Source organism: Taeniopygia guttata, chromosome 3, assembly GCF_048771995.1.
Source record: "Taeniopygia guttata chromosome 3, bTaeGut7.mat, whole genome shotgun sequence".
In the NCBI taxonomy this organism is placed as follows: domain Eukaryota; kingdom Metazoa; phylum Chordata; class Aves; order Passeriformes; family Estrildidae; genus Taeniopygia; species Taeniopygia guttata.
The window spans coordinates 37824450-37851855 of record NC_133027.1 but is presented as its reverse complement, the minus strand read 5'-3'; the positions used below and the strand labels follow the sequence as shown (position 1 = coordinate 37851855).

General features: G+C 41.1%; 1 protein-coding gene across 8 annotated transcripts in view; it reads right to left on the bottom strand.

Annotated features, from left to right (window-relative positions):
- ANKRD6 (ankyrin repeat domain 6) overlaps nt 1-23841 on the bottom strand; it is an 88257-nt gene extending 64416 nt beyond the window's left edge. For 7 of the 8 annotated variants that reach the window (XM_072926636.1, XM_072926640.1, XM_072926643.1 and 4 more), the window contains exons 1-2: nt 23725-23841; nt 23194-23325 (exon numbers count right to left, since the gene is read on the bottom strand). The gene's annotated coding sequence lies outside the window, so the exon portion shown is untranslated. Of the gene's footprint in view, nt 1-23193; nt 23326-23571; nt 23592-23724 lie in introns of those variants that run through there. The other variant, XM_072926637.1, reaches the window with a different exon arrangement.
- Between the last annotated feature and the right edge of the window lie 3565 nt (nt 23842-27406).

Below are 27406 nucleotides of genomic sequence, written 5' to 3'. Positions count from 1 at the left end.
TGGACAGCATTATGGAGCCAGATGAACACATACAGCAAAGCAGTTCCAGAGTGGCCAAGCCTGAAGCAACCTGGACTGTTTGAGAAGACTCAAATTAGGAGAGCAATGAGATGAGAAAGATTAAAAGGTCAGACAGACAAAACAGCAAGCAGACACAGAAGAAGCATCACGGTCCAGTGATGTGACCAAAACATGTATCTATATTCCAGTTCCAGGTCTGACAGAGGCTTTCTCTGTGCTGTTCAGAGAATCATTTTATTTTCCTACACTTGTGGTTTACAAGCTTTAGAGACATTGATTCCAGATTTACTGAGACATACAGTGGTACTGCAAGAATGCAGAACCATCTACACCCAGCTAAATTTCTTAGAAGGAACATAAAGAATGAGAGTAGAGAGTAGGGGAAAACGATGTAAGAAAGGAGAAGGAAAAAACAAAGGAATTTAAAAATAAACAAACAAACCCCCAGATAAACAAACAAAAAAAACCCTGAAAGAAGGAGCTTACAATAGAAGTTTGAAACTGACTATACAGATAAATATGTACAAACAAGGTGTGGGTATTCTCAGTTCAGTCAGAGAGAAAACGAAGGTTTCTAACCAGGCAGAAGCCTGGGAAACAGTTGAGAAAGAATGTAAATAATTCTTTATCTCTCTTGTTGTTCACATTGTTTATAGATAAATTCTGCCCCTGTGCGTCATTCACTGCACACCAACGGTGTGAGATGTTTTTACTTCAGGACCAATAGAATTGGTCTGGACGATACTCTCTATAAAAAGAGCAATGTATTTTAAATAAACCAGAGTTCTACTCTCAAGCCTTCTGATATGGAGTCATTTCATACTGTCCTGCCTCAACAGCGTCAACAAGGGGTGTGTTTATTTAAGGAATATTCCTCAGGATCCTTTTACACAATGAATCAGGGCACATGTTTTAGGAAAACAGTATATTAAAAAAAAAAAAAAATCTGATTTGTTTTCTGAAGACTTTTTTAGGGTACATTATAAAATCATCCGTGTCGCAAAAAATTTCTGCTAGCCTAAAGGTACCTCTGATTTCCCCCAGCTTCAGCCACTTACTTTCAGGAAGAAAGGAACACTGTGTGAGTGCCCTGAAAATTTGCTTTGTTAGCTCAGTCTTCTACTTTGAATGGAGCAGAGGTTCATAGGCAATGTAATTTCAGAAATTACTAATGCTAGTCAAACAACCATATGCCTCTATTTTTACATTGCCCTCCATTCTTCTGCCAGATGCTTCTCTTCTTTCATTTCATCTGCTTAATGAAGCTCAGCTATTTAGGCCCCAGTGCTTTGATTTTAGAAAATTATGTAAGATACTTTATAAAAATACATTATCATTATTATTAAGAAGACAACTGACTGCCTAATTTTTTTTTTTTTTTTTTTTTTAGTTTTCAAAAATGGTAACATTTAGTTTAGCTGTTCAAAAAGGTAGTTGGTGGTGCCAATATCCCACCTTGCAGAGGGTGAAGCCAGAGACAAATCTCCAGCCAGAATTAAAATAAGCACAGGACACTTAGAGCAGATATGGTCATACTCATGAAAGTGTACATGACATTTTGTCCCCTTTGGGTAGTTGGGTATTTTTTGCGCTGACAAAAAAATGACAATGTAATATGGAAGATCTAATAGTCTACATGTCTGGATGTTTATCTAGGATCTCACTGTACAGGATTATCCCAGGATCCCTCTGAATCTAGCAAATCTCAGTCTGCTATTTTGCTCATCCCTAAAGAATTAGTATTGTAAGACCCCCTGAAACCTCTCATTTTTTCTTTATGCCCCATCATTCTCAATAAATTCAAATAGTTAACTTGCATGACCTTAGAATAGAGGCTGTTATGTGATTAATTTTTAATTTGCCTTAATTGAGAAAGGAAGATAAAAGTTAAAAAGCAATATTCAAACTCACATTTATTACTGCTCTCAAGGATGCAATTCATCTACCCTGAGAAAGCCAAAGAAGGGTGGAAGGTGTCATTTGGATGCTTTCTGGCACAGCGAGGATCGTTGTGATAAAAGCAGAGCATAGCGGTCACAAGGAGTTGTGCTGCTCTGGGTAGAGGAGTCACAGAGCAGATGCAACCGCCGTAGGGAATCCTCCCAACCCACCATCTGAGCTAGAGTGGTACCACCACCTATGAATAGAAGTGAAGGGGCAAGGATGAAGCATCTCACAGCTGTAGGAGCCCGGGATCAAAAGCTGCTGGTACCCCCACAGGGTAAAGGAGTTCTAAAACTGGAGTACAGCTCGCACTGCAACCACAAAAGCAGCTACACTCCTTGGGAACACAAAGCATCTCAGGTGTCCTTTAATGCCCTGGGCAGCTCCCAAACATGCTCAGAAGGTGAGAAAAGCACCAAGGGTCAGTAAATGACATCAGTTAGAGTTTCAGAGTTGACTTACATATTTCTGTTAGGCAGAGGGATTGAACTTCCATATTGCCCTGTTATGTACTGTGTTATAGGGCAAAAGAGTACTTTCCTTTACTGATGAGATCAGCTTCCCTATTTCATAACACAGCTGTTTTTATTGACAAGTGAGATTTTAAAGACAAGTTAAGCTTCTTGCATACAAAACCACTGCTAAGAGGAAAGAGGTCAGGTTCCCACCTGTGTCAGGAAGGAAAACATTAACACAGCTTTGGAGCAGTCGATTCAGTGTTAGCTTGTCTGCTTTATTTTTAATGAACCGTGAACAAGCCAGCAACTTTGACTAACAGTTAATACCTTGACCCAGCACATATATAAAACCAGACATAGCCTCGGGAAACGGGTTTACTCCTAGGGACAATCCAACCAGGAGAAAAAGCTGTTATATATTGGTTTGGCTTGGTCTAGTTCAGCCAGAGCACAAACTGGGGCCAAACACACTGCAGGAATGATCCTTGCGCAAACATGGCACGAGGGGCAGCTGACAGGTATTACACAGGGCAGAAAAAAGGAACCTATTAATGCAGGACTGCAGGAGAGGTTTCATAGCATGCAGTGACCCTCCTTCCTTTTGTGCTTTCCACTGCTCAGCAAAATGACTATGCAGGATACTGGAGCAAAAGCTGTACAAGAGGGTAATGGCTTTCTGATCCACCAACTAAAAAGAGAAATTCAGCAAATTGCTTTCAAGAGGTACCTTTTTTAAAATAGTACATGATATCTATGCTGCAAATAATAGGTGTTCCTTAGCATGAGGAAATTTACCCAGGCTCTTTTTTCTCCTCTTACACTAGGGTAATGCGATGGTTCCCAAATCCTAATGCACATATTGCTTCTGATTTGTACTTTACAGCAAATAATCACAAACACTTCCCTAGAGAGGCTGTAAAAGAAACCAGACTATTACAATTATTCATTTTTTACATGCCCACATGGGTCCAAACAGCCTTCCTAACTGGCAGTTAGTCCATCCTAACAGATGGATTCAAAGTATTTCTTTCTTCTCTGCTTATGGTAGATTTTTAGGCAGGTGAACACAGATGGCAAAATGGCCTTTTATTTCATCGGCAGCTAGATCCAAATGATATCAGCATACAGTAGGTAAAGAAACACACAGGACAAGTTGCAGACCTGGCTGATCTCTTTTAAAAGAAAAATCAAGAGATTACTTTTTACTAGCTTGACCACTCTTCAGAACACAAGATGAAAACCTGCAATGTCCTGTCCAATTACTCTCAAAATGAATGACCTCCTGACAAGATTTTACTGCTTCACCTATGAAGCTGAATATCTAACACAAACGTCTTGGTGCAAATGTCCTTGGCTGTTTTTTTTTCCTGAATGGTTACATTTTCATCATTGTCATTACCTTCACCAGATGCTCATTGCTCAAAAGCTCAGTCAAGGGCGAAGGACAAAAACATGGCAATGATGTAAGGGCAGCTGTGAAATGATTACTCAAGATGAAATCGATAGCAGTGTACTACTGTTGGGAGATCAGCAGTACAATTGAAAGCTACTGAGCCAAAAGTGGTTTCATCTTCAACCAGGAAAGCATGGTTCATGAGGACCTGATTTAGTTTCCTTCAGGTTTGAAAGCACTGTTGCAGCATACAAAATCAGCAGCTTCCACAGATCTACAGGCATCTCATTCCAAACCCAACTATTATGTGGTATGAATGAGATTATAAGATATTAATCAGCATATATACCGGGAGAATATGGAAAGACTTTGCCACTTCTAAAATAAATTAATTTGTACAACGACTGCAGTATGAATTCAGTTTCAGGGCTTATGTTGCATGCATTCTACTTGCCAGAAAACACACAAGATACGAATGGGTCAAAGGATGGTTTCATATGGGAATATAATTGGATCCAGTGGTGGGTTGAACACTCCTTCAGCAAGAGAATATTTACAAGAAGCCTTTTTTAAATTCTGATATACAATTTAGCTAGAATAAAAGTTACACATCCTTCTCAAAGAGAACGGGAGGCTGCTACTGCTATTAACTCATTTGAGACTGCCTTAATGGCTTAATTGTACAAGATAAGTTATAAATAAGCATCTTATTTTAAACTTATTGTTGGGAGAGAAGCTCCAAAATGAAACTAATATTTAAAGACAGGAGAATTAAGCTACTTTTCCATATAGGCTATGCAAGTTCTCTTTGTAAGAGATTTTCACTATGCATTAATAAACCCAGTCAATAGTACTTCCAAAGAACAATGTGTTTGTGAGATAACACATAGGATAACATGTTTCCTGAGACATTTGTTCAAAAATGAAGAAAGCATGTTCTGGTTATTGAATTTGTCCACAAAATGATGGATGTGTCTTTCAAGAAGCAGTTCTGAAACAACAATTTATCAGACCTGCTTTATTCATTTGCCCATCAGGAAAGACAATACTCTAATATGCGCTAGCTCACTTGGAGCACAACAGAAGGTAAAACAGAAACAGCAGGAAAATCTACAACAGACGATCAGAACCGGCTAACTAAAAGCACATTCTATAAGGAAACCTCAGCTGCTTCTTCTACAAGATGCCAGGTACAAAATAATCCCAATGCCTTTATACAAGAACAGATCTGCCCAAACTTCCCTCATGAAAAAATGTGATCTAAAATTGGATCTTTTGGAGATTCTGTATGGGTTTTCACACCTATTTGGTTTGCCAACTCAGAGGTTTTCACATGTGGTGAGAATACCATCCACATTGACTTGCAGCCCCCAGAAAGGCTCGTGGCTGCACAGATGGTGTCACACCACCACATATTCCCCACCTGCCTTCCCTTCCTGCATAGGCATCGAGTAAGACAGAAACCATTCTTACAGCTGCAGATCTCCCTGAAACAGAAAACACCAAACACCTGGTGCCATTCCACCAGCTCTCCTGCAACACTATCATATTACATTTTGACTATCATACAATAAAGAACCCCCTGTCTTCATTAAATGAAGGAGGAAGTGGCAAGCTGGGGTTAGAGAGAGCAGGGCAGCGATGAGAGAGCAAACATCCTGCAAAACATGTTCAGTCCTGGACGCTACGTCTTGGAGATCTGTAGCAACAACACTAGGCAACAACCTAGTTTTCTGGTTTACAACAAATCTTCAGAATGGACAGAAAATCCCTTCTCTCCACACCATTCTAGAGAAAGTGTAACATACAGCCACAAATTCTCTTGGGCAAGTACACATTGCAATTTTCACAATATTCAGTATTTTCTGACTTGAACCAGTAGCTTCTAAGAGCCCATAAAAAATGTAGGAAATGTCTGAAGAAAACTGAGGACACCAGCTTTTCCACCTTGCCTTAAGAATAGAGCCTCACTTTTACAGTAATGTTAAAGAGTTAAGACTGATGAAGTCCCTTTGCTGGGAGGGGAGACTGTCACCTGCTGGCACAAGAGAAAAGGGTATCTCAGCACACTTGCAGGGAACCACTTGTCTACAGCTCTATTTTCTGCAGGGGTCTATCTATCTGCTTCCCAAGAGGCCAGCACTGTGCTCCCCAGCTAGAAGAACAGACTCCACAGCAAATATTCTTATGTGGGCAAAAGTAGCAATGTTGGTTAATGACAGGATTTTTAAGGAAAAATTATTTATGCACTTAATATGATTTTTTGCAGGGTAGAGGACAAAACTGGTCACAGAAAGAATTTCTAAAAGAAGCATGTGCTTGTCTTTTCTCCCTACATCAGTGAACAGGGTTTCACATTAGAAATCAGGAGCAAGTTCATCATATACTACTCACTCCTCTGTGGTGTGTGAGTCTGGCTGGCCTGCTCTATCCCCATAAATGTGGGAAGCTCTTCAGAAGGACTGTGTTTGTGGGGTGCCCTGCCACAACAAAACCATCAGGGAGAGCAGAGAGCCCATCTGACATCTTCAGACTGCAGGGAGAAGGGAAGAGCCATCAGTGCAGCTCTGCATCACCTGCAGCTGGTGGCATGGGCTATCAGAGTGCTTCCCTCACAGGCACAGGGAGAAGAGGTTGCCTTGCTCTTGAAACTTGTACCCACTTCTGGTTTCTCTCCTTTCTTGCCTGGTGATGGAGAGAAGTAGCCCCATCTAGCTATCTTGCAGTGCTCCTGAACAAGCACCCTGCCAGGGCATTCCCCTAGCACAGAAAAGATTTGGATGTTTGCCACTACATTCCAAGGTCTCCCTCTGAGATCTGAAGGGATGCTGGTTGCTGCAACTGTTCAGAAGAACAAGCAGCACAGAGAGGAAGCACAGTCTTCCCAGCCAAACCCCTTGTACACAATAAAGAAGTGAAACACAGAACCTGGTGCAGTGTGGAAAGCAGCTGCCTACCTCCTGAGTAAGACATTCTGTCCAGAAGATTTCCATACAAAAATAAGCATTGGAGTCTCTAAAAATCTCAGACAAGAGTGGCTGCCAAGCCAATGCACCAGCAGCCAAGAAAAAGCTGGAAGTATCTGTGGAGACAGGGCAGCTCCCTTGAAGCTGGAAACTGATGGCTCTGGCAGCAATGCTGAAAGGATGCTACAGTGTTTGCTGCAGCAGAGCTGCCCACCTCAGCTTGAGAGAAGGAAACATTGCAAATAGAGACAACAGGAACTCCTACAATAATTACATGGGAAAATATGGAATTGTTTAAAGACACTTCTCTCTCGATGTTTAAGCTAAGAAGCATCATAGGAATTCCAAAGAATGGATTAATTTCAAAGACATGTGTATGATACCCTGTCAGACCTAATTAAGAACTAAGGGTTTGGAGACAAGTCTGTGAGGCTCAATTCTGCTAACTGCAAGCTTTCACAAGTAAGGACTCCTGTCAAACTAGAAGGCAGTTCCTCCACTGCATCAAGTGGCCCTTCTTGATGACAGCTCACTCATCTAAGTTGACATATTACTATTGCCTATTAGCAATCAGATACTACCATTTGAGGCATGAAGGTTAACTTCACCAAGGTGCACTCCTGAGAAACAGCTGCTGCAGCCTTGACCACACACTGCACGCCACCTCATTAAGATAGAAACTGCCATAGTTCTCCAGCTGTTACTATAGGAAAACTCTATGCAGGAAAAGAATGTATGTTTGGGATTCTGACATAGCCTGGATAAAATATGCACGCAATCCAAATTCTCCTTGTAGGAAGCTCCAAGCTGAAGCATCAACAAATAAACCAAGTCTTAGAATAATAATATTGTTGGAAAACAGTTTAGAATAGAAAAAAATTTTAATCTTACAGATTTAGTCCAAGGAACTGGGTGTCAGTAAGACCTGAATATCTGTTATAAAAGTGGTGATTTTAAAGCTGAAAGTTTTCATTGTCATCTCTCAGCTTGGATCAGCAAGTTCAAAATCAAACTTCTGACATAAATTTAAATATCCCAAAACTGTGTAGTTTCAGAAGTGAGGTAATATGATTGCTGCATCTTCAGATTTAACAAACTGAGTCAACTTCCTCTGCATTTTCCCCCACCCACCCCTCCCTGTCAAAGGAATTCACCCCTCTGGTAATTCAGGCTACAGCGAAGTGTTGCAGGACAACACTTGACATCTCCTCCTTTCCCTGGCAATTCAAAAGAAGGCAACAAAAGACTCAGTAATTGAGAACTATTCTCTGAATGAAAAGGTCCAATTTTACAAGATTCATCACAAAGTCTCTTATTCATCAGCAGCCTTGGCACTCTTACTCTTCTACCTCACAGAGACATTTCTGGAATGTGTTTCAGGCTACTGGGGAAAAAAAAAAAAGGTAGTTCAGCAGGAAGCAACAGAGGGTAAAGAAATGAAGAGTCTGAAATCAATCCTGTTCCTACACAGCACAATTTCTGTCAGAAGTATCAAGCAGAGAAGGACTATCCCCTTGGTAAGCAGTATTCTTTTTACTTTTTCCATTTTGGTACCTCCAGTAATATGGACAAACTATTTACACACAAGAACAATACTTGCAATTTTGCATCAACAGACTTGTAGCTGTGCTCTTACAAGGCATCTGAGATCTTACATAAACAAGGTTTGGAGATTGAGAATAACAGATTTGTATTTCCATCTGGTTAGGAAAAGTTCTATTTGAGAAGTTTCCTTCTTGCTAGACTCCATGTTTACTGACAGACGTGTTGGAATGAGGATACACAGAAATTCACTTCAGAAGCAGCAGGAGGTTTTACTACCATTTTTTTCAGAAGAATATTGCTCTTTCATGCTCCGATTCAAAGCTTATAAAAACCAATTAAGAGATTAAAACAAAGTCAGCAGAACCAATATGGGCAAGAAATATCTTATTCTAGTACTGTACCTGGCATCTGGGCAATCTTTGCAAGAGAGTGACAGTCTCCTCTCAAAGAATACTTTCTCTGCATTTTCAGACACAGTTCTGCACTGGACCATACAAGGGACAAAATAACAACAACAACAACAATAATAATGCCATTGTTTATGTTGTTATTGTTTCATTCCTCGGATTTAAACTCATCTGAACTGATCATTGCTAGTGCAAGGTAAACAAACTTCCCTGGAGACCTAAGACCTTGGTATAGTACTTACAGAGATAGGTATTAAAACAAGGAAACAAAAATCCTGAAACTGAAACATATTCTTCAGACTCGTGTGCAGTGTAAATGCATGCAAAAGAACACAGTAAAAGCGATTCATGTGCAGAAAGTTATCCTAGTTTTGATGAATGTGTGTGTTTGGGAATGCAACAAGAAACCAAAGGAACTTGTTTGCCCTGGATTAATGTAACACCAAGGAGGACTTAATGCAACACTAAAGCTGCAAAGCAAATCTTAGAGTGGGCAGGAACTGCCAGAATTAGTCAAGCGTTTCTCCCGATGGTGTGAGCCTGCTCTTGGGTTCCAGGTCATGGCTTCCACACAAAAGTGCACTCTTACCCTTCCAGAGCCTGGCCCAGTCACTGCTTGTCCTGTGCACCACACAGGCCGTGTCTCCCACACAGCAGCAAACACTCAATGACGTCTTTAAGGTTTATACCACAGCATTCTCTTCTTACGGTTTTTCATGTTTAATTTCCTTTTTCAATAAAAGCCATGGGAAACCAAATATCCAGCAGTACCCCTTGCCTCTGCATTCTCTCATACCACTTGCATATGCTAATGATCCACAGGACTTGCATTCCAAGGGTGTTTAAAACCATGGTACATGCCTCCTCCACCACCTGAATTACAGGAATTAGTGCTGGAAGACACAAGCATACAGTGCAGCAGAAGAGGCCTGGCTAGTGGGGAGGAACAGAGTCAGCTTCTTGCCACAGACTTTCACACATATTTGTAAGACATGAGAGGAATGTTGGGAGTAAAGCTTTTATTTTTTTTAGAGTGGGGGAAAGGAGAGGGAGGTGTTACTGAATAGTGAGAAATTACGTCTAGTGGCTGAGTGCAGCATAAATGAGAACAGGTTTGGCACTTTCTGAAAGGCAATGAAGATCTTGATAAGGCTTAGGGCACCTGCTGTAACTGGTGACCTCAGCATGGGTTGGAGTGGATTTCTATACCTGTGAACAAGCTTATGAATTATGATTATGAATGCATAAATAGGAATAGTGCAGAATGATTGTACTTGCTTTATTTCTGTGTCTGTCATGTAGTCTTGTTCAAAAGAAAGTGCATACATTAACACTGGTGGGCTGATGAAAGGAAACCAAAAGCGAAGACCTGCTGCCATATTTGTCTCACTTTGTACAAGTAACAAAAACCTCCTTAGAACAGTACAGCAAACTGCTAAAAAACAGCTTTATTTCTCAAAGACGAGTTTGAGAAAAAGTTTTCAGCAAACATCCAATGCTGAGGTCCTGAATGTTTATTTATTCTACAATTTAGAACAAAGACCTCTAGTCTTTTACCATTCCACTTCCCTTCCTCTCAAACTGTCTTGCATTTAAGCAAAACCAGTCTATATTTCCAAGTGGAAAACAGGTAAACATTTGGTTACTCCATTTGCAAAAGGTTATTCTCTTATCACCATAAAGTTGAAGAAAAAAATTTTAACAGGTAAGAGGATAATTTTTCTGTGATTATTTTTTTCTTTACCTCATAAATCAAGCCAGGAATTCTAAAGCAATTCTCATTAAAATTGCCCCTTGGGTTCTTTGAAGACATGTGGTGGCAGGCCAGTAAGACTTTCACAATTGTAGATTTTGGGGTAAGAAGGAGAGTTACACTTGAGAAAAGTCACGTTCTGGGACAGACTGCACAATAATGACAGGAGCAGTTTTGGTACAAGACCTATTTTGATTAAAACATACTGGGCTGAATACAGTAGTAGGACACATTTCCTGACTCAGATGCTATAACGAGAACCCAGGAGTAAGTTTAGTTTATGCAAACGCAGTCTGAAGACAGTCCTGGCATTGAGTGAATAACATCAGTTTGAAGAAGTATCTGCACAAAGCCTTCAGCTGCACCAGCCCATTTCATGCCCTGCCCACTATGGTTACACCTTCTTGTCCTGGTCTTGGCTGGGATAGAGCAAATTTTCTTAGTAGCTGGTTCAATGCTCTGTTTTGGATTTAGTATGAGAACAATGTTGGTAACACACTGATATTTTAGTTGTGGCTCAGCAGTGCTTACCCTGAGTCCAGGCCCTTTCAGTGTCTTCTGCTCTGCCAGTGAGGGGGGATAAGAAGCCAGGAGAGAGCACGGCCAGGACAGCTTACCTAAGGTGACCAAAAGGATATACCAAACCAATAAAGCAGGCTCTGGACTTGGGGGACCAGACTAGGGACTTGATTCCACACACAAAAAAAGACTTCGATGTTTAATGCACTCACCATTATCAACAGTCAGAGACAGAGTTTGATACCGCACAGACACAGACTTTCCCTAAATTGTTCTAGAAGGAAGGTTACCATAAGAAACAGTAACTGCAAAAAGTCATCTCAATTCCCCTATACAGTTGTAATACAACAAGGTCAAGTTGCCCTTCACAGTTTTATCTGTAGAGGTGATGTTTATGAGTAATCTCCAAACAGGTCATGCAAACAAAACTGTGGAAATTCTGACCCTCTTGCCTCGACCACTGGCAGATGTGGAGCTGAAGGATCCCTCAGTGGGTTGTGGGCACCCTCTGTGCTACCTTCATTACTTGCTTCTTTGGAAGTTCTACAGAAGACTCTTCCCCGCTCCATGCAAGTTCACTGGTGGGAATCTCAGTCAGATAACAAAAGCGATTCCCTACCTCAGGACTCTTTTGTTCCAACCAAACTGAACAGCCCAGTTCCTACATGTCCTCCTCCTTCATTTGTTCTGTGCAAGCCATGCAGAGCAATAGTCTCAACTCAGCATTTGATTCCTGAGGAATGCCTCCCCACCAAGCCCAAAACAAACAAAATCATGTTTCCATCCTATCCTACTTATATTGCAAACTAGGATCTCAGTTAATTTTAAAAAGCTATGCATTGTCACAAAATACTTCCAGGACAAGCAACTGAAGTTAATCTCTCTCAGCTCAGGCTACGGCTCAACTAACACATCTTACCTTGAATATCACATTGCTCTTCCCTGGATCTTGAGAATCTTGCCAGCTATACTAACACAGGAACAACAGAATAAAGTAGCTATCACAAAACCTTGGCTCTTGCATCAGGTGACTGAAATGAGCATTGCACAAGGGTGCTTTGATGTCATAAAAGGCCTAAGAAAATACCAGGGGGTTGGGGTGTATTTCTTGCTGTGTTTACTCTCTTACCAAATGGCACTTGTCATACACATGCCATCTGATGCACTGAAATGCAATACCCAGCCAGGTAAAATAAAAATTTCCCACTCCAGCAGGCTCTTTGTACAGATTAAAAGGATCACCACTAATATAATTTTAGGTGTTTCAAGAAACTATGCTACAGAGACTGCATTTCTTGAAAGCTTCTCCTCCTTTAGGACAGAACCTCAGCTCCTAATGAAGACTCTGCCCTCATGGCTGTGCACAAGAACTCACAGATTCATAATGCAGAAATATTTGTACTCATGTCAAGTACAAAGAGCTGAGAGTGCAAAGTGAACACAAATTACCTCCACTCCCCATCAGTGCTCCCTGATCTCCCTCCTTTCCCCTGTGTGCTCACAGGCACTGCAGGAACCCAAAGGAGCAATCCTGCAGTGGAAGCCATCTCTCTGGGAACTGAAACTGGCTTTAAAGACACTCAGCCTCTTAATGCTTGTGGACATTTCCCATAGCCTGCAAGAAAGGAAAACCTGGAAATGTGTCACTCCATGGGCTTACCTACAGCACCTTGGTAAAGTCAGGATCCCTTAGTATAAGCAACTCCTTGGTCAGCCACTAATAGGAACCATGGAGGATGATGCTATTTGGTACATACACTTCAGTCGCCTTAGATTTTTTTATTTGTCTTCAGTCAAAAAAAGATGCTTTGGTCTATTTTCAGTACTGAAAAGGATTATGCAGGTCAGTGTACCTGCTTTATAGTTAATGAATATTCTGAAATCTCAGCATGTCTGAATCTCCTTCATACTTTACAAGAGGCCAGCTCATACAAGATTGTGTTAAGACATGGAGAACGTTTTACATTATCTGCCCACAAAGTTTGCCCAGGTCCTAAAGAGAAATAAGAAGCAAAAAAAAAATCCCAAACCTGAGGACAGAGAAACAGAGAAGAGTAGTATCATGCTAGAGGGACATCATATTCCCGGAAACAGGCAGGATTTTCCTCATGGCCATCTCCTTCCCTACCCTTATGAAGCTCAGCACCCTTGTGCCTCTTATATTTGAGGATACTCTTTTGAAAGGGATTCCATTTTCACTTTTACAACATACAAGAAAAACACAATAAATATCTCAAGGAGGTGGCAGTTCCTGTCCAGTAAGATAAAAATAGATATTCCTTAACCATCACTCCTACCAAGGAACGCAGTGGACCATTGTTATCCAAAAAGCAGCCCACTGACAAGGACTGGAAGCCTAGCAAAGCTAGAAGCGCAACCAGAAAAGCCCATAAGCTACTGATGTTGGAACAGAGAGAGCTGAAAGCAGAGACGGAAAAACATGCCCCAAGACCCAAAACAGTACTAGGGTTGAAGTGAAAGTAGGAAAAATAAGATTGCAAATTGAGACAGGTAAAAGCTAGAAGATAGGATGAGGAAGAAAATACTGAACACAAAACCTTTAAAAAGCCTCAGAAGATGTGTCACAACAATCAATCTGATCTATAAAGATGGCCCGGAAAAGTATGGAAGAGGGACACATATCCTTTTCCATTCTCTCACAAATTCTTTCTTAAAGGATTGTCAAAAAACCTTTTGCTCTGTTCACATCTCTTTTGGGTTCTAAGTGTTGACTCAGCACTTATTAACCACTGTTAGGAGCACAACTAGCAAAACAACAGGAGATTTGTAGGGGATGAGGAACAGATCAAAGAAAAACAGATAATTCTCTAATCGATGATAGGAAAGTACTAGGACAAAAGAGGGGGGAAGATTAAATTGGGGAACAATGCAGACCTTTTAGAAGTGGCATAGAATGAAGACAAAATGGGAAAATTACATGGTAAAAAGGTCAAGAATGTCTTCATTACCTTACAATCACAGCAGTGGCCTAATATGGTAGAAACACACATTGGTATTTCAGTGCAGACAGGATCAAACTTCACCCCTGAACTGTGCTGCTCCATCTCTGGATTTGCAGGTACTGCAGTGTGAGTAAGGAGGAGTTAAGAGCAGAATTCTGCTCTCTCGGCACTACAGGACTGAATCACACCTAAACAGGGAGCTGCAGCTGCCACACAACCACCAGCTCCCAGAGGGGTATAAAACAGACAGAGAAAACTCAGCAAGAGGAGGACTGACTCTAGCACAGTTTTCTTACAGTTAGTCTTCCCATTTATTTTTGGCTCAACACAGGGAGGCAAAAAGGAGGGGTAGAAAGAGAATGCAAGCAGATTATATATTTGTATTCTTGCTTCCCAGTCCTTCCAGAAAGGCCAGTTTTGTAAACAGAGAGAAAGCTGAGATTTTCTTTATCTTGTTAACTGCTCCCATGACTGTAACACACCATGCAGAGTTCACAATTATCTCTCTGCTCAACATTATCGAAAATGCACTGCAACTTCTTTGGCAACATGTTATTTTAGTCAGGCTATCTGCACCTAAAAACAATCAGCCTATTGTTTCAACAGCACAGACCTGCATGGTGAATTATAAAAATTGTCTACTATCATATTATCTTGGCTACAGATTTAATTTCACGGAATATGAAACTTCACTGAAAATCATTGTACAACAAGACAAGGAAACATAAACATTCATTTCTGTCTTTTTTCTCTTTATATTAAGTGTGAGCCTATTAAAACTCCCTCTGGGAGGATATTTTTCTTAGAAAGCCACATTCTTTGGGTCTTATTCACATAAACAGTCAATGAACTGAATGAGATCAGCCACAGAAGCAGGGAAATCAGGTTTTGATCCAGCATTACTGATACAAAATACAACGTAAAATTCTATTTAAGAAAAACAGAATAATAAGAATCCATCTATAAACTATCTAATAATGCAAAAAACTAATTGAAGGTTTTGGTTTTTCAGTTCTAACCATCTGAGACGTAATGCAGTAAATGAATTATAATTTTGCTCCACACAATTTGTGGACCATACTGTTATCTGAGTACAAATCATGGGAATTTTTAAAATAGTCATTATTTCAGTATCACTTTATTCTTGACCCTTAATTAAGCAAGGCCTGAAAATCCCACTTGCAGAGCATAAGGGAAGTGATTTTCAAATGGTACTTGGTAATAACTGCTAATTTTTGCATTACACTTTTCCCTGACTCCGTTTTCCCTGAAACACCGTGTGTTTTTTGAACTAAGCTTAACATATACAAACAATGAAAAACTTTTATTAGCAGAAGAGTGGATATCCATACTCAAAATTTGAATCATGACAACTGATCAACTGAAGGTCAGTTTGCTTTTTACAGGTAAAAAAGACAGACATACAACAGATGCTTGCTGCAATATTAAAATTTAAAATGCAATAACCATCAAACTAAGACACTGCATATACAGTTAATGCTTTCCAAAATCTCAGTATTTTGGGGAAGATGACAAGTATACAGTTCTCTAGAATGACAGAAAAATCTTTAATCTTAATGTGAAACACTGTAGCACATATTTACTAGTGTGCTGGGAAATTCCACCATAGTGGCACTCTCCTCTGATAACCTTCCCTGGCTTAGCTTACTTGAAAAGCACATTTCGTGCTTTTTCGACTAAGGCAGAGTATCCTTGTGTTTCATGAGAGTTACACAGGACTGAAACACAGAGCAAGCTCTCAATTTCACTGCCGCTCTTTAATCCATGTCTGGGAAAGACTGAGAATGGCTCCCAGACAAAACTAGCTTTACACCACAGCCTCCTGAGTAGCTCAATGCTTATTTCAGCCTAGTCAAGGAGAGTCTTAATTTCAAATTGCGAGGAGAAAAATAAACTTTTAAAATGTTGGTTTGTTTTTTTCTTTCAAGTGCTGTGCTCAGTTCTTCTGAATGCACCCTTACCTGTTTTCTTGGTGTATCTGCTCACCAAAACCAACTCACCCCATGTAAGTATATTCAGACACTTCGGCATGTACAAACCCACATATGATATGTAAGCAAATTCATATTATTACAACTTTTCAAAACAATTATTCTTAAAAGCTGTAAATACATGTATCCAAGTTCTGTATGCTTGATTTTGAATATGTTTCTGTCTTCCATGCCAAGTATCCTACTTTCAGGATTACAAACAAAAAGAAGTAAAACTGGCACAGCTCTAGTAAATGAAGCAGCAACATCCTCCTCATTTGTATGTCTGCAGTTATAGACATGAAAGGTTAAATTCTCTGAAAGCAGATGGAACCCAGAAGTTTGCTTTTAAATTTCTCAACCATGTGCTGGTGGGCAGAGACAAAGGGAACATAAAGGAGGCAGAAAAGAAATTTGGTTTGCTTTTTTTGACCTAAATTACTCTTGTATAGAGACTATGAATCTGGGAACAATTTCTTAAAATATTAGGGTTTTTCTAGGTATGAGACTCTGCCAAGGACCAGAGCTTATACCTATAGATTCTGCTTAGATTTATTGGTACGGCATGCCACTTAGTGCAAGTATTCATACCACTCTTTTAATTCTGCCATTCACTTTCCTGTTGGGACCCATCTTGCTTCCAGGTAAACAAAGTGTAAAATTCTTATTGAGAAAGGATGAATAAACAAAGCAGAGCTAAATATAGAAATAGTCAACCTGTTCTGACAAGTAGGAAGAATGAGAAGAAGTGAGTTCCTGTAATACACGCAGGGCTGTATTTAACTTAAACTAAATCCAAACAGAATACTGAAACTTAAAACTTTATGAAGCAATCTGGGATGTGATTGCAATGTAGATTAGATGGATCTGAATGTTGATTTTCTGGACACGAGATGGATGTTTAAATTAAGCTACTTCACATTTGTGGTGAGTGTACATGTACATGTAACCTGTTACCACAGTTACACTGATGTCAAGTTATTCCTCAATAACTCATGACCAATCCCCAAAGATTCCCTCCAAAGGAAGGAAGGCTGCTTAAAAGTGGGAAAAAAAAAACAAAAAAAAAAACCCAAAAAAAGCAAACTCACAAAAAAGTCACAGTATTATAAAACTAGGCAGTCATGGGATAACAGGAAAAGTCCTCATCTGTATAGAGAACCAGTCAGACAGGAAATAAACAGTACAAGGTCAGTCTTCCCAAGAGAAGGACACTAAGCCTGCATCCCCACAGCCATCTGCATTAAGCATATATTGTGTTCATTATACCCACTAATGAATCACAGGGGACAGGGAAAGATTACAACTGTTAAAAATAGCTGGTAGATTTCAATACCATTTAAACACAGTCTGGTACTTGTTCTGGGGAAAAAACACCTCAACTTCATATGCATCATGATGGGTTTGGGATGATTCAGGAATGAAATCCTGGATTGACAGTGGACTGTTCTTATGAAAGCATCAGCACAGTTAAAAATCAGGAAGGGTGCTAAAAAACTATTACTGCAGAGAGTACAACCAAACCTACCTTTATTCAATCATCTAAGAAACTCAATTGCATCTTAGAAGTTTTAAGTCTGGCCTCCTCCTCTTCAAAAAGATTTAGCAAAACCAGAAAAGTTTCAAGGAAGGAGAACATAAGACAACCAAAGGCAGGATAATTATGTAGAAGAAAATCAGGCTGGAGAAGTCCTAGAAGAAATCAGATTAAACCAGAATATTTCAAGCTCAAAACAAGTGAGAAGAAATAGCTCTTCTTATCAAATAGCAGTTTTCAAGTTGTGTTTCTCATTTGTTGTCTTTATTCTCTGATTTTCTCAGGTTGTTTCCCATTCACTCATGTTCCCTCCTCAGCTTGACAGAGTCACTGATATGGATGCCCTACAAGAGTGAAAGGCATTAAAGAGAATACATGTCATATGTCCCTGCAAATTAAACACAGCCAACCGAGAGATGAGAATTGGCCAGGCTGACCATGAAACCATTCACCCACACCTCCAAACCAGGCTCATCATTCCTGCAGCCATGGGACTTGCCCAGCTCCTGGCTACAGAGATGGAAGAGCTGAAAGAAATCTCCCCAGACAGACTGTCCTAGTCAGCAAGAGAAATCCACTTCCCACTGCATTCAACCAAAGTATGATTTGTAAAAATGGTCACACAGAGAAGCTGCTAATGTTAGACACTCTGTTATTCCAACTATGCCAAAAGCATCTATGTCACTTGGTAAATTTTTGGAAACTCTTAACATTATTATAATTTAAACAAATTAAATTTGATCCTGCTTGTTTTGAGGCTAGCAGCAACTAAGACAGCTAACATCAACACCCTCTCTTTACTGAGCTGTCCTCATTCATCCCCAAATCCAGTTCTGCTTTATGAGGCATGCTGGTAATGAAGCTGCTCACTCCACTTGTCTGTCAAGACACCAGGGAATAAGTGAAATGGATGACAGCCTCACCCAGTGCATGCCAGGTCAGGATTTCTTAAAACCTGGCTTCTGCAAACCGATTAAGTGTAGTCTTACAAGTAAAAAGAGAATCCAACTTGATAGATGACTGTTCATTAATAAAACACTATACTTCAAACTCATGTTTAAGCTTACTCCACACCTAAGTCTGCCATTCATAGCAATACGACCGTAAGTTTAAAAATAAACATCAAAACCCACCATAAACTTAAAAATAATAATTTAAAAAAAGAGCACATGGAAAGAGTATGGCCGGATTTAACAGAGAAGCTGTGAAAAAAGAACAACTCATACTTGCAAGAATTCAGGAGCTGCTGCAAAGTCTGGAAAAAACAAACTGGTAAGAAAGCGCTGCACTTTTAAAATCTGGATTCAAGCCAGAACAATGACATAAATGAAAAACTGTAGATGTCAGGCAGATAATTCTGCAGGCAGAAGAAAGACACGCCCCCTTCCCTCTATCCCAAAATCTTCTTGAAAGTCTTCAGCCAGACATAATCAAATCCCAAAAGTGCTCAGACAGAAAATGAAGGAAAATTACTCATATGTAAGCTTTACAAAACACTAAAAAACTGAGTTAAGCAACAGATCTGACTGGCAATTATTAGTGCAAGTGCTTGCAACAGCAATGATATAGTGAAAAGAACACATCCCACCCAAGACTCTGATCCAGCTGCAATATCTGCATCTGTTGCACAGACAGACATCCAACTCTGAACAGAAGTAAAACATACCTAAAATTATTATCTGTGACAACTATTAAAAAGTTACTCAAATATTAAGCTCATATATAATTACCGTACATTCATGGTGCTTTCTTATTTTATAAGGCTGGCACTTTTCCTGTGACTGACCCAACCGAGACAATTTAGGGCACTTTAACTCAGAAGGATATTGGCACAATATAAATAGACCTAGCAACAGTTCTTCCTAAGATATCACATTGCAGATGCTGTTAAAACCAACAAAAAATATTCCCGAGCTATTGGCATCTCAAACTGGAAAAGGAAATTATCCCACTGCAATGCAGACACAGTGAAGATACACACCCCAAAGGAACTCATTTCCATCAATTCCAATGCATTTTCCATAATGCAAATGAAAACGCTTTTGTCCAATAGCATGCCAAGACATGCACACAAAACCTGTATCTTCAGTGGTTCACTTCACAAAGTGGATGGTGCTTAGGTGGGGAAGGTGACAAACCATGAGATAGAGAGTAAGGGATAGGCTGTTAGAAGCAGCTTGCTTAAATGCAGGATTTGAAGAAGGTATGATTTAATTATTTGAAGAGTACTCCACAAATGCTTTTGATCACAACATAAGATTAAAAAGCCTAGGCTTTTTTGGCATAGGAGTATATAAATTTTTCTTCAGGATTATGGCAACCCCACTAGGGTATCTACGCTCAGCACATCACACCCCAGCTACCCTGTAGCCCCAGTATTCTCCATCTAGCTGGCATCCACACCAGATACTTCCATCTACCACTTGCCACAGATGTGCCCAAATCCCATTCCTAATCCCAGCCAGATTGCCCCTCATGGCTGTGGCTTGGCTGAGATGCACCTAGGGTTTGAAGGACCAGCAGTGGGTATGGGGAGTGGGAAGGAGAGAGCCACAGAGGAGACAGCAGGAAGACATGAGTGCTGGCTGGTAGAAAGCGTCTTCCTGTTCATTCCAAGGACCTTTAATTTCATCTCGCACGTGGCAGGATCACTGCCAAAGGATCAAAAGTAAAACAGTGCAAGAGCAAGCCAGCAACCTGCAGTCCTGCATTATATCATGAGCTACCTATGCACTTGATATTGCATCAGAAGTACACCACTGAGGCTACCAAGACAACCTCTCCACAACTGGATAATGCAAGTATTCAAGCTGTTGTACTGTGTCCATTAGGCCATCCAATGGGGATTGATTTTTGGCAACAGGATATACCCAACTAACTATTAGTGGTAATAAGCTATATTGCTTTTAGTTTCAAAGTCCTGTGCAGCCTTAATGCTTCATTTGTCACACACCTCTCAAAAATGTAACCTGTCCTAAATTGACACTCATTTCATATTTGGTTTCTTTTATAGCATTCTTGACCTTGGTATAAAACTACTGCATACCAACAGTACCCTTCCTGCTTCATTCTCAACACCTTCACATCTCTAGCTCAACCTCAGTATTTTCCAGAAAACAAGAAAAATACCTGTCTGGCCAAAGCAGCAGCACTTTGAATACAAAGCATCACTGTGCCTGTCAAATGAAGCAATACACAGAGAACATCCCAGTCACAGGGAACATCCCAACACTCGGGTGTTTGAAAGTTATGCAACAAATAAGCAAGGACTCTACACATTTATTCTGACTTCCTAAATTTGGAACAGCTGCTTCACAAATCCAGCAGTCTTCTGAATGGCAGCATGAGATAAACCAAATACAAACAAAAGGTGGAAAAAGTTTAGAAAGAGACCAATACACATAATTTAGTGACAGGTCACAGCAAGACATGGGGTATTTCAGGATCTCACAAGTCTCACAACTGCTGTCAATGAACTGTAACAAACTATTCTTCAGCAGCACTTACTAACAGGGAGTGGAGTACCCAAGTAAGAAGTAACTAAGCTATTCCTAAAGGGCTCAAAAGTATGCAAGAATAGCAATGGTATGCAAGAATATTTCTAGTATTGTACCTCAGAAACTATTCTGGAGATTTTTGGGATCAAAATAGCTGGATAGGAGGCAGGGAAGAAAATTAGCCCATTGCTGTTATGAATTAAGGTCTTTCTGAAGTGCAGCCCTGCACCTTCTATTTTTGGCTGGATCATTTTTAAGGAAGTCACATATTTAATTCCTGAATAAACAAAAGTCACTAAAAATATTTATTTCAAAATTTTATTTGCCCAAAGCAATTACAACTAATTTATGTCTTTGACAAATATCCCCCTAGATCAATCCTTCCAATAAAATATGACACCTCATTTGTGATTTAAAATAAAATACTTCCACCAGTAACCTATTGTACTGATATATCTCTAAAAAAAGATACAACTGTGAGTTCTCTGCAAGTTCATCCAAAGTCCTAACTCTTGAGGGAAAAAGAGAAAGTGCACATCTGAAACTAATGAGAATAAATACCATTGTCAGTGTAATTAGTTTAAGAACCTGAAAGTGCTTTAAAAATGTTCACTGGTTCACCACCTATCCAAACCAATAAGCAGTGTTCATCCTGTTACACATATTTAGTGAGTAAGGGACTGTAAGGTCTTTTTCTTTTACATCACAAAATGACTCACTGGCAAAGTCAAACAGAGGTGAAGCTAAAGACACATGGAGAAATGCAGCTTGAGGCTCAATTGCTCATCACCACACCCTACAAGTACCTGATTTACTAAGGTATCATTCATCTCACCTAGTCCAAGAACATGATAAATTTGATAATCCGAACTCCAGAACATGCCACCTGTGACAGGGCAAGATGCTAAGCCTGGTGCTGCAACTACATCATATCAACCAACAAGGGAGCCCCATTAGTGCAGACAACTTCTCACAATTTCTGTTCCTCAAAAAAGAAAAGACCTCTGTGAAAAAATCTTGAAGGAAAACACCTGCATGATCAGGAACTTTTCACTTTATTTTTACCAATAATTTACTGGCTATTTCTTGTGTGCAAAGCCAGTCTCCTATATGAGGTTGGTTGCACTGTCTGGGTAAATATTAAGGAGCAGGGGAAAGTGAAAACTTTCCAACTGAATACTACCACAAAAACCCTTTTTAAATTTTATTAGTTTATTTTCAAAAAAAAAAAAAAAAAAAAGAAAAAAGGGAGAAAAGCAGTGACATTACTACTTCTGCTACACAATTCCCATTTACCCTTGCAGACTAATAGGTCCTCACGGACAAACAGGCATACATCATCTACATACCAGGCATGTAAATACTTCATGTAGCCACTAAACTGCAGGTTTTGCTACATGCAGTGTAATTAACTATTTCTGCATATTTTCTGCTCAGAAATTGTTATGAAGTTCTGAAGGACAGTCATAACACCATGTCTTGTGGTCTGCAATGCAACTGCAGATCTTACATGTAATCACACATCTCCAGAAACAGTTTGTTTTCCAACTATCTAGAGAATGAAGATTACACAATACTTGAAACTTGAGCCTGCCAAAATAAGTTGTTATAAAACTAGCTGCGCAGCCTGACACATCACCTTGAAAGAAAGTAAATAACATTCTCCTCAGCCTCAAACAGTCCTGCCAGGGGATCTGATCCATGCCTAACTGATGCTGCATAAGAGTTAAGATTTGGTTACATTTTTCTGTCTTTGGACAGAGGCAAACTTACTGATCTTCCCAATTACTACTTTAACACTGATAGGACATTCTAAGTTCATTTAAACCATTCACAGGGCAAAGATACACCGACCCACCTACCAGCAAGCTACTTTCTAACTTTCTCAGTGTTTTCCCTGCAAACAAAAGGTATTCAGTAGCAGAGAACATATCCTTTTGGTCATGTGCATTGCAGAAATACCAAGCAGAAACCAAATTAATTGCTTCACATATAATTACAAAAATATGCAGATATTGGTTGTGCCTTTTTAAAAAAACAGAGCACAGTCTACAGCCTATGCTGTAATACACACAACACCCCAGGGCACGATAAGCTCTTTATTAATGCTTGCAATAAAAAGAACACTGCAGAACAATTACATGCCGTAGCCATGGATTTCCACAATCAGAGCTCTACCAGCAGCCAGTGTGTACTCACAAGGTGTTGAGACCTCGGGGGGAGCGATGTTTGCAGCAAACTAGTGGAAATATTTCCAGTGGAGTTTTCAGGTGATGTCAACAACAGGAAAGATGACTTTGAGCCAGATTTCCATTTCTCATCAGACGCGGCCTTAAAAGTTGAAACAAGAGCGTTAAGACTCCTCGTTTTCACCCCCAAACCTGCAATCGAACCTCTACGTCGACACAGGCTCCTGTAGCTACGCGGCATCCCGGAGGGTCCGTCTCTGCCCTACAGGGGGGTCCCTCCCCGGGCTGGAATAAGGGAACACTGTCACGACTGCGGTCCGGGGCACTGGCTTCGCCGCGATCGTCCCCAGCTAGAGCCCCGCCACAGCCCGGCCACCTCCGCCATCACCTGCGCGGCCCCGCCGGGAGCGCCCCCTCCCCGCGCGGCCCCGCCGCCCCTCAGCGCCGCCCGGCCCGGCCCGCCGCAGCCACTCGCAGCCACTCGCGGCCACTCTCGCAGCCACTCGCGGCCGCGGCGGGCTCGGGCCGGCGCCGCGCTCACCTGCGCTGCCCCCGGCGCCGCTCCCGCCGGGCCGGGCCGGGCTCGGCACTGCCCCTCCAGCGGCGCCTCCGCCGCCGGGCCGGGGCTGCCCCGGGGGAGGCGCCGCCGCCGCCGCCGTGCCCGCTGCGAGGGCGACACCGAGCGGCCGCGGCGGGCGGCAGCGCCCAGCGGCCCCGCCAGCAACAGGGCTCTGGCTGGAGCAAGGCTTCACGCGGGCTGGACGCCCTCCTGGACCGAAGCTCCTTTGCAGCTTAATCATGGAAGCTCATAGTAATTTGCGTGGGAGCAAAAGCACTACAAAACTACAGAATCAGAGTGGGTCAGGTTGGAAGGGACCACAGTAGGTCACTTGGTCCAATATCCCTGGTTAACCAGGGTTGTCCCAAAGTACTTGGAACAAGACTGCGTCCAGTCAGCTCTTGTCCCTCCAGTGAGGGGACTTCCACAGTCTCTCTGGGAAATGTGTTCCAGTGTGTAGTTATCCACATGTTCTTCCTTATGTTCAGGTGAAACTTCCCATGCATCAGTTTCTGCCTGTTGCCTCATACCCGAGTGGTTGAGACCACCAAGAAGAGCCTGTCTCCATCTTCTTGGTAACCTCCCTTTAGATATTTATACACAGTAATGAGGTCTACCTTCAGTCACATCTCTGGCAACCAGGCTCAGCTCTCTCAGCCTTTCCTCATAAGACAGATGCTTCAGTCTCCCAATCACCCTTGTTGCCCTCCACTGTACCCAGAGCAGCTATATATCCCTCTTGTACCGAGGAGCAAGGAGCTGGACACAATAAAATTTCCCCAATTTCGAAAGGCCAGATGCCCTTCCCTCCAGCAGGGAGCCAGTCAGCAGGCTTTGAAGTCTGAACTGAAGGTCAGAGAGGGACACTTTGAAAGCTGACTGTGCCTGCTCAATGCCTCACCCACCCCTCCAGCTATCACAATATCACTGGGACCTTCTGCTCACCCCAAGTCATACGTTTGTGTGGGCTATTATGGGTGAATGTCAGTAATTCACAAACTGCTAGGGAGGCAGGTTGGACAGGACCAGCTGTAGACACTGGTAGAGCACAAATGAGTTTGTAAGAGTAGGCTGAGTGAAATGATAAAAGTGGGATTGGGAGAAGGAAAAGAAGAAGAAGAAAACAAGCAGCTGTTCCCCAAAAAATGCTTGATCTCACAGGCACATCACTTTTAAAGGCTGTTTCTCTAGCTTGAAGGCATTCTTAATTAAGGCACCCTAAATTAACTGATGCCATAAACAAACTAAATATTGAAGTATCACAGGCACTTCCTAGTTATGTCATGGATATATTCTTTTGAATGTTTTTCAGACTATTCTACTTACGCCTTTTTCACTAACAATTACTATGGTAGTCATCGTTCTGTGGCAATAGTCATACCAGAGGTTCACATCAAAACCCTTGGTGCTCCCCAGGAAAGACTGACTGACTGACTGGATTTATTGTTCTGATGCCTCTTTGATCTCATCAAGGCTTTGTCAAATCTACAGCATTAATCTGAAGTCTGGCGTCATTATTTAAGTTAAAGTGCAGTTGCTAAAACACATAAAAACACACTGTGATTCTTCACACTATGATTTCATTTCCTCATTTCCACATTCAGGATAGGCTTACTTCATGTGAATTTTATTTAATTTTATACTGTGCAAAACTCTAATGTAGGAATAGAAGTATTTGTGTGAGTAACAGTTAACCTGTATGTTAAATAAGTTCCATATATGTAAAAGTTGGCAGAGCTATTTTATGTTTGATCATTATGACCGAGAAACAAGATCTAGAACATTGTAGAAAAAAGCTTTCTTGGCACAGGTCTGTCACCAATGTGACATTGTGAAATTTCATGGAAATTTTCTTTCTTTAACAAGAACAGGATGAGACCCTATTGTGATCCTGCAAAACTAGGTGCAGATAGGTCACTGATTGTGTGGATATCAGTGGCACAATTCCCTGTGCGTAAGTAAAATTAACCTTTTCTAATGTAGACAGTTGGTTTTGTATTCTTCTGGATTTTTTTTTCCCTAGTGAGGAGAGAAATGAATCACACAGAAAGAATATAATGTTATATGAACTGCAGCTCTCCATGGACAAAGTCCAGTCACATCTATCACTGTACATGTCATATATGCAAAGACACAACCTCTTATTTACCTCTGCCCTTACTGCAAGTCCTGTGACTGAAGGCTGGGCACTGTTTCATTATGTGCACCCAGCTTCAAAGTCAAGTGACCTGACAAAAAGGAAAGAAGAAAAAGGCAGAGGGAACTGAAAGCAATCTGGTGGCAAAAGGACCGAGGAGGAGCAAATCCTGAGGCCTATGTAGAGTCCACGACAGATTATATTGCTAAGGAATTGGCATAAATGCTTCAGCCCTGCTCCAAAAACCTATCTGGCAATGGGCCTGGAGCCTATATGGCTTTGAATCTGAAGCTGTGGTCAGGTAGGAGGTCACTGATGTCAGTTGTGGAAAGGTTGTGGGAAGAGCTGCATTGCAACCAGTCCTCTTTTTTGAGTTTCTACATCCTGATTTTGTATTTTAAAATATCCAAATTATTCAGTCCCTCACTAGTCATGTTTCACAGTTCTCTGTACAGAAGAAACCTAATACAGACATTTCTGGGCAAGACCCCCTATCCAAAGCTGGCCTTGAAACCTAACCGCCTTTTGTGCACATAAGTGATCGCCTGGTGTGTGAGACAGATGGTCCTTCATTACACACCTGGAAACTCTCTTCCTCTTTCCATCAGTTTTCAGCAGGCTAATGCCTGTCAGAGCTGTCACAAGACACAATGCTGAAAACCTGAGTGGAAAAAAAGTCCTGCTCCAAACCTAAGTCCTAATTCCTTTTACAGGATTTAACCTTGAAAGGTTTCCCATAATCTTTTAGTACACTGTTAATCTGTTCAAGCAAAACTTCCAAGCAGGTTGGTAAGTTGAGAATAAAGGCAGGCCTTTCAATAAATTTGTATATTAATAGGCAAGGGGGATTTCTCCCACCTCTGAACAGATGTGTACCTCCTTTATCTACGATGGGTTAGTGCAATCTGGAAGGCCTGGCGATAAGAAGATTGTCATGCAGCACAGAGGTCAGAAAAATAATCAGCTGCAAGAAAAAAGGAGAGACTCCAAACAGAAGTCTAATCAATATACTGAATGCAAGGAGGGAGAACAGGACAGGAAGAAGTAGAAAGGAAAAAACAAACAGAAACAGAGGAAAATTTGGCGCCGAAGAATCTGGAATTCAGCTGCCAGTCACCACAGTAGGCAGCATGGGATGACAGTCATGGACTAACATACTCTGGAGCTTAGACTGGTACAAGATAAGAAGAGCAGCACTGGAAACTCCTGAGAAGGAGCCTGGGTGAGAGGCAGGAGGTCTGTCCTTGCAGAGCAGGCCTGGAAAAAGCAATGGAAGGGAGATGAGGGCACCTTGGTCTGTCAGTGGCTTCAAAATCTCAGCTTCTTCAGAGATTTCACTACTATGTCTCTTAGTGTTCCTTATTAATCAAGTTAATTTTTTCTAAAATAATCTCTGTAACCCATACTACAAATACATTACTTCCCACGATCAGTGCCTAGCTTAACAGTTTGGGCTTGCCCATGTGATGACAGTCAGCATGGAAAGAGCATGGGACAGGGCAGCAGGCAGCGCTTGGCAGATGGGAG